Genomic DNA, 14,672 nt, shown 5'->3' on the forward strand with positions numbered 1-14,672 from the left:
GGATCTTCAATAGTTTTTTTCACGGAATATTTATGTTCAATAATTCTATTTTTGAGAGCTCTTTTGCTTTCACCGATGTAATTCGATGGACATTGTTTACACTGAATATTATAAATTGTGCCTGTTTTTTCCCATTTCTTTAATTTATCTTTGCCTAGACCAATAATATTAGATAGCTTGCTTGTCATTTTTGGTATGCATACAATGTTACTCTTCTTTAATGATGATTTGCATTTATAGAAAAATTCTTCTTTAAATGGAATTGGAAAGTAAATTGTCGGTTTATCGTTATTGTTTTTATTCTGTGTATTGTTATGACTATATGTATATTTTCTAATGCGATCTCTGATGCACACATCAACAAATTCCTCCGGATAGTCATTGTTATATAACATGTTTCTTACAATAGATATATTATTGTCATGGTGACTTTCATCAGACAACAATATCGATCTATCTATCAAGTTATTAACAATATTCTTTTTTTGTTTTAATGTGTGATTTGAGTTGTAATTTAAAATACGTCCCGACATAGTTGGTTTTTGGTACCAGTTAGTAATAATCCCATTATTTTTTCTAGTAATTGATAAGTCTAGAAAATTAATAGAACCATTAACCTCTGTCTCATAAGTAAATTTCAAATGTGAATTATAATCATTAAATACTTCGAAAACACGATCAAAGTCAATGCTTCTGATGCACATTAATGTGTCATCCACATATCGGTAATAAAAATTGGATTAATATTATATTCTTCTTTCAGAAAAACCAAGCATTGTGTCTCCAAATCATCCATGACTAGGTCTGCAAATAATGCTGATAGTGGGTCTCCCATCGAAGTTCCAAATATCTGCTTATAATTTGTATTATTGAAACAAAAATATGCATTGTTGAAAAGAAAATTGATAGTTGTTATAATTTCGTCGAACATCATCAACGATTTTCTATGTAATTTTTGGAACTTCTTGTATATGCTATTAAGAATTAAATATCTAGGTATACTTGTAAATAATGAAACTACGTCGAAAGACACCAATATGTGGTCCGATGGGATGTGAATGTTTTTGATACGTTCTTTCAATTCATAACTATTTTTAATGTGTGATCTAGGCAAGTCTATGGATTCTTTAAGAACTTTACTAATTAATTTTGATAGATTAACACTCCCATTAACACTCCCATTAACACTCCCACGCATTTCCTATCAAAATTAATTAGTAAAGTTCTTAAAGAATCCATAGACTTGCCTAGATCACACATTAAAAATAGTTATGAATTGAAAGAACGTATCAAAAACATTCACATCCCATCGGACCACATATTGGTGTCTTTCGACGTAGTTTCATTATTTACAAGTATACCTAGATATTTAATTCTTAATAGCATATACAAGAAGTTCCAAAAATTACATAGAAAATCGTTGATGATGTTCGACGAAATTATAACAACTATCAATTTTCTTTTCAACAATGCATATTTTTGTTTCAATAATACAAATTATAAGCAGATATTTGGAACTTCGATGGGAGACCCACTATCAGCATTATTTGCAGACCTAGTCATGGATGATTTGGAGACACAATGCTTGGTTTTTCTGAAAGAAGAATATAATATTAATCCAATTTTTATTACCGATATGTGGATGACACATTAATGTGCATCAGAAGCATTGACTTTGATCGTGTTTTCGAAGTATTTAATGATTATAATTCACATTTGAAATTTACTTATGAGACAGAGGTTAATGGTTCTATTAATTTTCTAGACTTATCAATTACTAGAAAAAATAATGGGATTATTACTAACTGGTACCAAAAACCAACTATGTCGGGACGTATTTTAAATTACAACTCAAATCACACATTAAAACAAAAAAAGAATATTGTTAATAACTTGATAGATAGATCGATATTGTTGTCTGATGAAAGTCACCATGACAATAATATATCTATTGTAAGAAACATGTTATATAACAATGACTATCCGGAGGAATTTGTTGATGTGTGCATCAGAGATCGCATTAGAAAATATACATATAGTCATAACAATACACAGAATAAAAACAATAACGATAAACCGACAATTTACTTTCTAATTCCATTTAAAGAAGAATTTTTCTATAAATGCAAATCATCATTAAAGAAGAGTAACATTGTATGCATACCAAAAATGACAAGCAAGCTATCTAATATTATTGGTCTAGGCAAAGATAAATTAAAGAAATGGGAAAAAACAGGCACAATTTATAATATTCAGTGTAAACAATGTCCATCGAATTACATCGGTGAAAGCAAAAGAGCTCTCAAAAATAGAATTATTGAACATAAATATTCCGTGAAAAAAACTATTGAAGATCCAGTCAACTCCAGATTTAAACTTTTACCTATACCGGCCCATATCGTGAATAATCCAGAACATGAATTTGATTAGGAGAATGCAAAAATCATGCATTTAGAAGCTGATTACAGAAAGAGATGCATCGCAGAGTCGGTGTATATTAAAATTACGGATAATACCATCAATTCACAGGAAGACACAAAATATTTAAACAATCAATACTCAAGAATACTCAACATCATAAAATCTACTTAGTTTCAGTACGAAAAATAAACATAGTTATTACAATACATCACTAATTCCCTTTCCTTCCAGTGTTTCCCCCACTCGTCAAGTACACTCTTTCTCTTGTTGTGTCTCTCGCTGTCTTTCTCTTTTATTTCATATACAGTACTATATGTCATTATATACATAACAGTTACTTAGCTTTTAATTTGCTGATCATGATGTGTTTTTACCCAATTGACAAACTATATTTTTACCTAACTGACAAAAGATTGTTATTCTATTTTTATATTTATTATTAGACAGAAAAATTAATATTTATTTAATTAAAAGTGTAATGTTTATAACAGACTATGTATGTGCGGAAGAACTCTTAATTTATTCAATTTTATCTACATTACAAAACGTATGTTTATATTATAATACAATATTAATATTGAAAGAATTCATTTATTTATAATAATATATATATTCAACAGATGTACTGAGGTGGCAATAAGTAAAATTGCGAAACGTTTATAATAAAATAAGTGTTTAGTTTATTTATAGGGACGACTCCTAAGATCAAGATTACTAATATAATTATATATTATATTATTGAAAAATAAATTTTATCAGATAATAATAATTTAAGATTTTAAAAAAGTAATGTTTTTGAGGTACTTTTTTTATGTAAAAAGTTACAGGCGAAAAACGATGTTTTGGAGTGGTTTTAATTTTTTCAAGATCATTCTATAACTTTTTATAATCTGAAAAAAAGAAATATGTATTTTAGAGCCCAAAATAGATAACATATATATTTTTTTAAAAGATGAATCGGTTTTTATTTTCAAAATAAAAATTTGTTAAGTTTCCAACGGCTATAAAAATTTGAATTTGTGACGTCGGGGTCACTCTCAGGTACGCTTGGAGTAAGCGTAAACTCAGGGTTGTTCTGATTTGGCTATCATAAGCCGGGACGAGCAATATTGTTGCGTTAAGAAAACTGCATGCTAGCGCGGAATGTAATAACCAAATGTTATTACGAACACACCAGACTCACGCTTAATGTGTTCTTAAGGGACTTTAATGAAAATTCACCAGACTCACGCTTAATGAATTTCCACAAAAAGGGCGGATTGCTTAAAGAAAGAAAAGGATAGCCAGATATAAGATTTTACTTACTTTTATTTTTTCTAATTACTTATTATTAAGGCTGCGCTCTCTCTGCTCTTTGGCCTCTTTCTCTCTCTATATATTCTGAATATACTTGGGTGGCTTCTTAATTGAATTTTGGCTGACTTTTTCTTCTTTGATGCTTCCTCCAGCAGTCACTCACTGGTAATCACTTCTTGTTAGGTAATAATCACTTCCTGGTGCCCACTCCACACTGCCCTCCAGTCTTGTACAGAGCTTTTTATAAGTAGTGGGTGGTTGGGTGGAAATCCCTTTCCTCAGGCTCATGAAGCGATAACGGCCAAATTTTGTATTGGTGGGAAATTTTCTAATCATATCTAGGATTTCTTTATTGGTCTGTGGGCGTGAATTTTCAGAGAAAGAAAGGGCGGTCCCCTTTTAACTTGGGCCCTTTTCTCCAGAGATGGCTCTCGGAGTGCCACTTTTAAGAGCAAGAGTAACGCTAAAGTTTATAATTACTGATACAAAATCGTACTAAACTTAATTAATTTTAACGATACATAGTGATTATTATAAACATTCAGAAAAATCCAAACCTTTTACGATTTATTATAAAATACATTATTGTACTATTTATTGGTTATTCGGTGACAAAAAGATGCGCATTATAATAACTTACAAAATTGATGAAAATCTATTTAATATTACGGATATTTTCTTAAAAGTCGATGGGAAAAAAAAGATAGATTGCATTTTTATGGTCCCCTTCCATTATCAGCGTGATAGCACTTCACGATGTATACGCGATGATCGTAGGCTCCTGTCAACACATGCGCGTGGGACAAAGTAGGATAGAGCGTTGATTGTAAGGCCGAGTACGCAGGCTCGGGCCACTATAAACACTTTATCTCGAACGCGTTTTTATCGTGGGAAATCAGGAAGGTTTCCACTCCGTACGTCATATTTAATAATTAAATTAAAAAAAACTAAGTTACGGCTAGCCGTCACAAATTTAATGTTAAAAATGTTTTGTGTTTAATGGGATTATAGGGCTTAAAAAAAGCTTACATTTGGTTTTTAAAGATTTTTCATCGCTCAAAAATTAACCGAGATTCCGTAAAAAAATCTATTATGATATCTTATTTTATCCCACAGTGGTCTAGGGTTTTGAAAATCTAGAAAAAGGGATTTCTGGAGATAAGGAATTAAAGTGAATATTTAGTTTTATGGAAGACTCAGAGGCAGATTTCGCTATCTTATTCAACTGGATCCTTTGATACTGTATTACGTTGTTTTTATGAAGAAAAATTCATTTAATGTAGTTAAAGAGATTAAAAATATATGGTGGAATTTCATTGTACATATATGTTCATGTAAAATATTTTTGATGTTTTTAAACTATTAAATAAATGTTAGATTACATAATTACTGTTTTTTTAAATATTTATACATGCTTCAATTGTTCCTATATCCTATGTATAGATGAGAATATGTAAGTGTATGTAATTACGAGGTGTGTTCAAAAAGTAACGAGAATTTTTAAATTTCGCGGGTTTGGAGAGTCCGCTTGTATAAAATTTTATTTTATTATGTTGGTACACATGCCCCTGAAGTACGATAAAATTTTCAGCAATATTCATTGCTTACTTTTTAAGTGGCAGCCGCTAACGTTAGACGTGTTTTTCGAGCTCGGCGATTTTCGTTTGTGAAAAAAAATGGATCAAAGAATTTGTATTAAATTTTGCGTAAAAAATGAAATAAAGTGTAGTAAAGTTTGTCAAATGTTAACAAAGGCATATAGTGAGCCTGCTATGAGTAAAGCAAGGATTTATGAGTGGTATAAGCGTTTCCAAGATGTCCACGAAAACGTTGAAGATGACGAACGACCCGGACGCCCAAGCACATCAACAACCGATGAAAACGTGAAAAAAGTGAAAGAAATGGTTATGAACGATCGCCGAATCACAATCAGAGAAGTCGCTGATGATGTTGGCATATCAGTTGGCTCATGCCATCAAATTTTTTCGAATGTTTTGGGTATGAAACGTGTGGCAGCAAAATTCGTTCCAAAATTGTTGAATTTCGAACAAAAACAGCGGCGAATGGAAGTGCTCAGGAGTCGCTAAATGAAGTCAATAACGATGCAGAACTACTAAAATATATATATATATAACAGGTGACGAAACATGGGTTTACGGATATTATGTCGAAACTAAGGCTCAATCGTCCCAGTGGAGGCATTCTGGATCGCCAAGACCGAAAAAGGCTCGACAAGTGCGGTCGAATGTGAAGGTTATGCTCACTGTGTTCTTCGATTTTAATGGCATAGTGCATTATGAATTCTTGCCACAAGGTCAAACAATCAATAAGCAGTACTACCTACAAGTTCAACGTCGTTTGCGTGAAGCAATCCGAAAAAAACGCCCGGATTTGTGGCAAAACAATTCATGGCTTTTGCACCACGATAATGCGCCTGCTCACACTTCATTGCTTGTTCGTGAATTTTTGGCCAAAAACGAAACTGTAACGATGCCTCAGCCTCCATATTCGCCAGATATGGCTCCATGTGACTTTTTTCTATTTCCAAAAATAAAGAGAACATTAAAAGGCCGTCGTTTTACAAGCATAGATGACATTAAAAGCGAATCGCTGAAAGAGCTAAAAGCTATTACAAAGATCGAGTTTCAAAAGTGTTTCGAGGATTGAAAAAAGCGTTGGCATAAGTGTATTGTATCCGAAGGGGACTACTTTGAAAGCGACAACATTAATGTAGATGAATAAATAAATATTTTTTTCATAAAACGAAAATTCTCGTTATTTTTTGAACACACCTCGTACATCGTGGAGTAAACGTTAAAAGTCTTTGACATTGATAGTTTAATTTTTTTGTCAATATAAAAAATTGCTTTAAATGGTAATTATAGGAAGTCTTCAAATCGTTGAAAAATTTGTGCATGATCTGATTCAGAGATCTATCAAATCGCATTTATTTGATTTTTTTATGTCAAATAACGCCTTCTCCTCAGTTTTTTCTACAATTTTACTGCATTTACGAGTACATTTATTTAAGTTACTTACTTCATATACTTATATATCACTTTTTCACATCCTCTAATATAGTTCTAGATGATGTATCGAAAGTGTTGCAAGAGCATGCAGTAATTCTGCTTCTCCTCAGCCTCTCTCCTTCTTCCCTCTACTCAGTAAAGCATACTTAGTGTTAGGTGTACAATAAGAATGCTCTTAGTTATGGGCCTCTTTGTTTTAACGTTGATGAATACCAAAGAGTGGCTGAAGAGGTTCAAAGAGTTCCAGCAGTGTGAGCAGTGCTAAGCCAGCTCTACCGAATGGTCTAGCTTCAAAGTTAATGCTGCATCACATCTTTTTTATTAGTTATTTATTTGACTAAATGCATCAAAAAGGAGAAGAAACAAGCCAGGTGGAATAGCGAGCTCATAAACAGAACAATGAATCACCGAGAAAAAGCTCATGAAAGAATACCTCTAATGGCAGCGCACCTTTTCGTGGCCTTCGTCCTTCAGATCAAACAGCAAATAAGGTCAAGTGTTCAACAATTCTGTCTCTCGCAAATTCTCTTTTCTCTCTCCATGGTAGTTTCAAGATCGCGTTAATTTTTAATTTGGTAGATCTGGTAGCAAGAAATTCATTAGCCAGCTACCTTGTTCTCTTCTTTGCGATTAGAGCAACAGCTCACAATCAGATAGCGAATTGTCAACGTACTCGCTCGCCAGACTATTTGCTCCTTCTTTACGATAGATTTAGTCTTCAGTATTTTTATTGTAAATAATAACACTATGATTATTAATGAAAATTTAAGTTTTATTTTGTACGAGGTGTGTTCAAAAAGTAAGGTGACTTTGTATTTTTAAGAAAAAATATTTATTTATTTATCAATATTTATGTTGTCCCCTTCAAAGTAATCCCCCTCAGATACAATACACTTATGCCAACGGTTTTTCCAATCCTCAAAGCACTTCTCATAAGCACTTTTCGGTATAGCCTTGAGCTCTTCCAGCGATGCAGTCTTTATCTCTTCAACCGTTGCAAATCTCCATCCTTTCATAGGTCTCTTTAGTTTTGGGAACAAGAAAAATTCACATCGGGCCAAATCCAGTGAATATGGTGGCTGAGGCATGATTGTGGTGTTGTTTTTGGCCAAAAAATCTCTCACAAGCAAAGATGAGTGAGCAGGGGCATTATCGTGATGCAAAAGCCATGAATTGTTTTTCCACAATTCTCGGCGTTTTCTTCGTATTGCTTCTCGCAAACGGCGCATAACTTCAAGATAATACTGTTTATTGACCGTACGTCCATATGGTAAGAACTCCTGATGCACCACGCCATGGTAATCGAAAAAAACAGTGAGCAAAACTTTGACATTTGATCGAACTTGGCGTGCTTTTTTCGGTCTTGGCTCATCTGGGCTCTTCCATTGGGAAGATTGGACTTTGGTTTCGATATCATAACCATATACTCATGATTCGTTACCAGTTATGACCCTTTTGAGTAAATCTGAGTCGTCGTTGACGTCATTCAACAGTTCTTGAGCGATGCTCATGCAACGGTTCTTTTGGTCAAAATTTAGCAATTTCGGAACAAACATCGCTGACACACGTCTCATGCCCAAAACGTTAGAAAAAATTTCATAGCACGAGCCAAGCGATATACCAACATTCTCACTAACTTCTCTGATAGTGATTCGACGATTTTCCAGAACAATTTTCTTCACTGCTTGAACGTTTTCATCAGTTGTTGACGTGCTTGGGCGTCCAGAGCGAGGCTCGTCATTGGCATCTTCCCGGCCATCTTGGAAGAGTTTGTACCACTTGTAAACAGTTTTTTTACTCAGAACAGTTTCACCGTATGCCACCGTCAAGATTTCAAGTGTTTCGGAGCACTTTATTTTATTTTTTACACAAAATTTGATGCAAATCCTTTAATCCATATTTTTCGATAGCAAGAAATCGCCGAGCACGCAAAACACTTATAACCTTTACACCTCTCACAACCAAACAAAAAATGCTATACACTTGAAACTTGGTACAGATATTCGGGAAGAGTGTACCAACATAACAAAATAAAAAAATCGATAATCGAAAGTACGTTGCCCGTGAAATTTGAAAAGTCACCTTACTTTTTGAACACACCTCGTATGTGTTCTTTAGTAAAGAAAATTGAAAGTTTTTTATGTAAACGATAGTGTAAAATTATTTCTTAACCTGCACTTTCTTTCGTCCTTTCATTGCTGAGAACGAAATTGTCTCTCTTATTATCCTTTAAATAATTTATGACAACGTTGTGCATTCATTATAAAAGTAAAATCGATTTATACAAAAATCTACAGCCCATGATAAATTTAATTTTTGAAGGTACATTTAGCTTTCTTCATGCTGCGATATACTACATTACCATCCGAAAGTTTGAGCTCACCTAGAAAAGAAAAGGGAAATCTCAAAAGTTCGATATCTCAGCAACTAAACATCGTAGAAAACTTTACCTTAGCTCATTTTTAAGCTCTTGCTGAGCACTTCAAAAGTCATGTTTACAGATTTTTTGTAAGATCTACTCAGTTCATTCTGTACAAGTCTATAAAAGTCGACATTTCGAAAAATTTTTATTCCAGTTCAACTTCTTGTATGTTACCCGGAAGATATCATATCTTTAAAAACTAATTCTATCACAAAGTAAGATATAAAACCTTCAAAATGAGCCAAGGAACGTTCTTTTAAGTCCATTTCTCATCAAGTTATAGGTGTTTTTGTGAAGAATATCCAATTTTCTAAATTGAAGTTTATTTCCGTAATTATCCACTGTACAGAAAAATAATACTCAAAAAATACGTTCCATTTTCAAAGGAGAATCGAATAATAAAATCCAAAATTCATGAAAAGAACTTTTATTTTTCTACTATTCTAGCCAGTTCTGTCTAAATCATGAAAAGTCGTACAACAGTATTATATATACATAGAACGCGTATTTGATAAGAGGAGAATCAAATAATAATATATGACTGAAAATGTAATCTTTAAATAGCAAAATCTTCCGTTTGTATCATAATAGTTCTATTATTAGGACATGTGTAAGGAATACAATATACGTTTAATACGTTGACCGTTGCGTGTGACTTTGTTTATTTTATTTAGAAATTCACCTAAGTATTATCCACATATGTTTGAAATTACCTATATTTTCAAAACGAAATAGATATCTCGTACAGTACTCGGAATGCTCTCTTTAAGATAGCTTGAAAATCAGAACTTCCTGAAACAACACGATCAGCTATTCTTGTATTACAAAAAAGTTGATTTTCGTACCGAAAAATTGCCGAAATATTTAATATTTCTTATAGTGGTGTTAAATATACAGTAGAGCGGTACAAGCAAGGATATGGCATAAAAGATCGTAAGCGCGTAGGTCGGCCTCGTAAAACAACTTCACAACAAGATCAGCATATTATTTGTAACATGGTGCTTTCACCGACTAAATGATTACCATGCTACTTGGCGGAATATTAATCCCAAATTGCGATAATTAATTTATTAGATTATTGGGCGCCAGGCACTACTAATTAAGCAGGATTAATTCTTCAGGGGAGTGCCACCCTGAGTAGTAAGGGCGGGCGTTGGAATTTTCAACCCGCACTGTAAATAATTTTATAGAGAGTAATTTGGCATTTCGTCAGGCTAATCCCCTTGAACTATGAAGCTGACAAAATATTATTCTCGAATCAATAGGTGTACAGATTTGTTTATCCGCGATATTTATCCGCGGCTTAGCTCAATCGATGCTTGGTCGTGGCTTACCTTGATAGCAAGTAGTCGGATCAAAATCGGCTATATGTTTACTAACTCCGCTGGTTCTCTGTCGAAGCTGGAGCGAAACCCAAGGTCGGATGGATAGAGGACAAGGCGGGAGGTTTAGAATATATCATACAGTTAGATTCAAAATTAATTGAACCGATTTATTAGACAAAGAGATTGTGTAAATGTGAAGAGTAGATAACATACAATGACGATATTATTTTGCGTAAATGTTAGTCTAAGGATATAGGCTCTTATCTTAAAACTATTAATAACAAAATAGACAAGATTTCGCAAAATAAAAATAGGCACGACGAGTTTTCGAACGCGAATGCGCTATTACGTACTCCTCCTCGCACTATTCATTAAGTCAGTTATTTCGCTGGTATACGGCACATTTATGCGGATCGAGATGAATAATGAAATGAAATTGGCAAAAGTCTGGGTAACGATAAGTCGTGCGGTACTCACTCTAATTTTATGTAAAGCTGGTATACGCTCAAAATAATCTCTTATCGCCAGTAATGCCTATTCCATCCAATAATGTGACAATTAATCTCAAAATTTAGGCACGGTGAGCACGAGCAAGCTATGGTGCACAGGCACTTGAACTTTGGAAAGTCACGAGGAAAAGATCTGCAAAATGATTCAAAGAGACAGAACTATACATCTGTACTTGACTAAAGCCATCGGCAAACTCTCGCTAATTCTTCCCTCTCCACTTTCTCCTAGTCATGAATATTCATAGTCGCAATACAATTTTTTTTCGATAATCTTCGCTCATGACGTTATCTTTCCCTATCGCATCGATCAAGATATTATTCTGTCTCTATCTACTAGGCAAGCCGAGTGTGATACGCCGTCCTTTTCTATCTATTAAGCTATCTCGTTCTTTTTGCATAGGCTTAGACGTAAGTGGGCGTGGCTAGCGTAGAATATGAATATGCATATCGAGCAGCATTTAAATTGAGACGAATATTAAAATGAATTTTATTAAATAATAGCGAGAGGTTAATTTGTATCTCTCGGTATATAAATTCGAGATAAATATCGAGACGATCTTTACATATTTTTGTTATCGATATCTTCGAGTATTATTGCGCATATTAATTAAATTAGGAAAGTTATCGCTGCTTTCCATAGGCAAAATTACAAAATATTTTCTGTGTGTAGGCAACATGAAGAAAATATCCGATACGCTTACGCAAGATTAAAATAATTATTTGAGGCATGGTATGTGCATTTTCGGACGTAGATCTTGGAATTCCATATCGTGTACGTCCAGCATTTGATGACTCCTTATTTTTCTTGCATCATGTAGGCGTACATAGGATGGTTTTTCCTTTTTTTGCAGCGTTGATTATTTTCCTGTGCTTGAATTCATATATTAACTTTTCGGAGTAGTCAGTGGAAGAATAGCAGGTATTAGTAGTTAGTAAATTTGTAACGCTGGTGCTCATCGCGTAACAGCATATGAAAAAAAATTAAAATAAATAGTTGTTAGTTGTAAATTATTTTACCATTCGCTGCGCTAGTGCAATTCGGAGTACGGAGAGCTGTCGTTGGCTTTTTGGACTATTCTGCATTTATTTAAAAGGCTCTTAATCGAGCGACCAGTTACATATTCTAAGGTGTAAACGAAATCGTTTCAAAACTGTGCGAGATATAAGTAGTGAGATTATTGAAGCTGATAATATACAAACTGTGTCAGCTACTACAATTAAACGCCATCTTCGTGATGCTGTCTTGAATGGGGGGGGGGGGGGTGGCTATTAAAAAACGTCTTTTGTGGAAAGTTAATAAAAAAAAAAGATTGGTCTGTGTAAAAAAATATAATAATTGGACACCGGAAGATTGGAAGACAGTTCTCTTCACTCACAAGTCAAAATTCAAATTATTTTCTTCGAAGTGCCGTGTTTATGTACGAAGACAAGCTCATGAAAAAATGAGTGAAAATTGTATAATTCCAACTGTTAAGCACGGAGGAGATTCCGTAATGGTTTGGAGCTGTTTTGCTGGAACGTCAGTTGCGACTTTGTTAAAAAAGGTGGCATAATGGATAAAGGTGTGTATCATAAATTTTACAATACCATGCGATTTCATCGGGTAATCAACTTATTGGTGCAAATTTTGTAATGCAACAAGACGATGCCCCGAAGCATACATCGAAATTTTGTATGAATTATTTAAGGTCAAAAGAAAAACAAAAAAGCCTTCAGATCAGAGAGTGGCCTTCTCAGAGTCCTGACTGTAATCCTATCGAGTATTTATGGGATCATTTGGATAGAAGCATCAAGAGCAAAAGATTATGGAATAAAAATGAGCTACGGGAATCATTAAAAGAAGAATGGTGCCGTATTGGAGAAAATGTGTTGAAAAATTAATTGATAGATTGCGGCGCATTTGCAAAGCTATAATAAGATTTCATAGCGGATACTTTGATAAAACTAAGATTTAAAATAAAGTGACTAGTAACTGAATGAATTAAGACTAAAAAATAAAGAGTTTATGTTGTAGTGTTATGAGTGACTATTATAGTTTGAGTGATTTAATTTACTTAAGTTTCTGTTATACTTTTTGTATAAAACTGATTCGATCGACGTATTCCTATAAATATTTATGATTCGTTAATTTCTGTTAGAATATGATGATGGAAACTCCAAATATACTTATTCATTTCATTCTATTCACAATTGATATTTATACTATTTGTATATAATACTCCTGTATAATTTTTCATGATTTAAACAGAGCTGACTAGAATAGTAGAAAAATAAAAGTTCTTTTCATGAATTTTGGAATTTATTATTCCATTCTCTTTTGAAAATGGAACATATTCTCTGAGTATCATTTTTCTGTACGGTGGATAGTTACTGAAATAAACTTTAATTTAGAAAATTGGATATTCTTCACAAAAATATCTATAACTTGATGAAAAATAGACTTGAATGAACGTTTCTCAGCTCATTTTAAAGCTTTTACATCCTACTTTGTGATAGAATTAGTTTTTAAAGATATGATATCTTCCGGGTAACATACAAGAAGTTGAACTGGAATAAAAATTTTTCGAAATGTCGACTTTTATAGACTTGTACAGAATGAACTGAGTAGATCTTACAAAAAATCTGTAAACATGACTTTTGAAGTGCTCAGCAAGAGCTTAAAAATGAGCTAAGGTAAAGTTTTCTACGATGTTTAGTTGCTGAGATATCGAACTTTTAAGATTTCCCTTTTTTTTCTAGGTGAGCTCAAACTTTCGGACGGTAGTGTATATATAGAAAAAGCCTATTGATATTGAAAAGGATACAAAAATTCTCGATTATCGTCACTTTACGGAAAAATATCATAAACCTGCTCATAGCACGTATAATATGGGATAGCCCAACGATTGTATATATAATTTTTTTTCACATGAACTATTGTTTATGTAAAAAGTGATTTACGTTGATTTATGTTGTATTATTATGCATAATATTCAATGTATTTATTTAACGTAAATGATTAGGTGCACAATCGCTGGCTGGCCTAAGATTGATTGCTTATCAATAATGGAAGAATATACCCGTATATTTTTCATAATCTCAGTTGTACGAGCCCTCATTTTAAAGAAATTGTCAATAGTTTCCCTGGTTCAATGAGTCTTCTTCCTCAATCGAAGGAAAATATATATCTTTCACCAAGTATGTGGAATGTAGAGAAATAAATCTAATATTTGTCGATACATTCCTATTGACGACTTCGTATTTCAAGAAACTATCATCGTATTTAGAAAAACATGATATTCTAGACAAGACGATGGATATACCATACAACAGACAGCGTTATAAAATAGTAAAACTAATTTTCCGTATGACTATGTATCATTACACAGGCCTGCAAAATAGAGAGTCGTCACTGTTCTTTTACAACTTACGGTCATTTCCGAAGTAATTTTTGGCGTAGAATTAGAATCCGTCGTCAGAATTGCTTCATCACGTCAGGTTTTTGAGTAATCGTCCCCTAAAGGTCGAAAAAACACGTTTTTTGGCCATATTCAAGGCTTGATTACATCGTGAGTTTATATTCTTTTCAAAAACGGTTGACGGCATCTTAAAGAAGCACTCTTACCCTTCAAAACCCATTTTTCAAATTTAAGATATCATTTTTTTTCATCAAGATATCATCAATTGAAGT

General features: G+C 33.3%; 1 protein-coding gene across 5 annotated transcripts in view; it reads left to right on the forward strand.

The window, feature by feature from the left end:
• Nucleotides 1-14,672, forward strand: part of LOC131671062 (endophilin-A) — a 1,254,901-nt gene that overhangs the window by 1,089,022 nt on the left and 151,207 nt on the right. The gene's annotated exons all lie outside the window — the stretch shown is intronic.

This window comes from Phymastichus coffea, unplaced genomic scaffold (genome assembly GCF_024137745.1).
Source record: "Phymastichus coffea isolate CEN01 unplaced genomic scaffold, Cenicafe_Pcof_1.1 PCOF00009, whole genome shotgun sequence".
NCBI lineage: Eukaryota > Metazoa > Arthropoda > Insecta > Hymenoptera > Eulophidae > Phymastichus > Phymastichus coffea.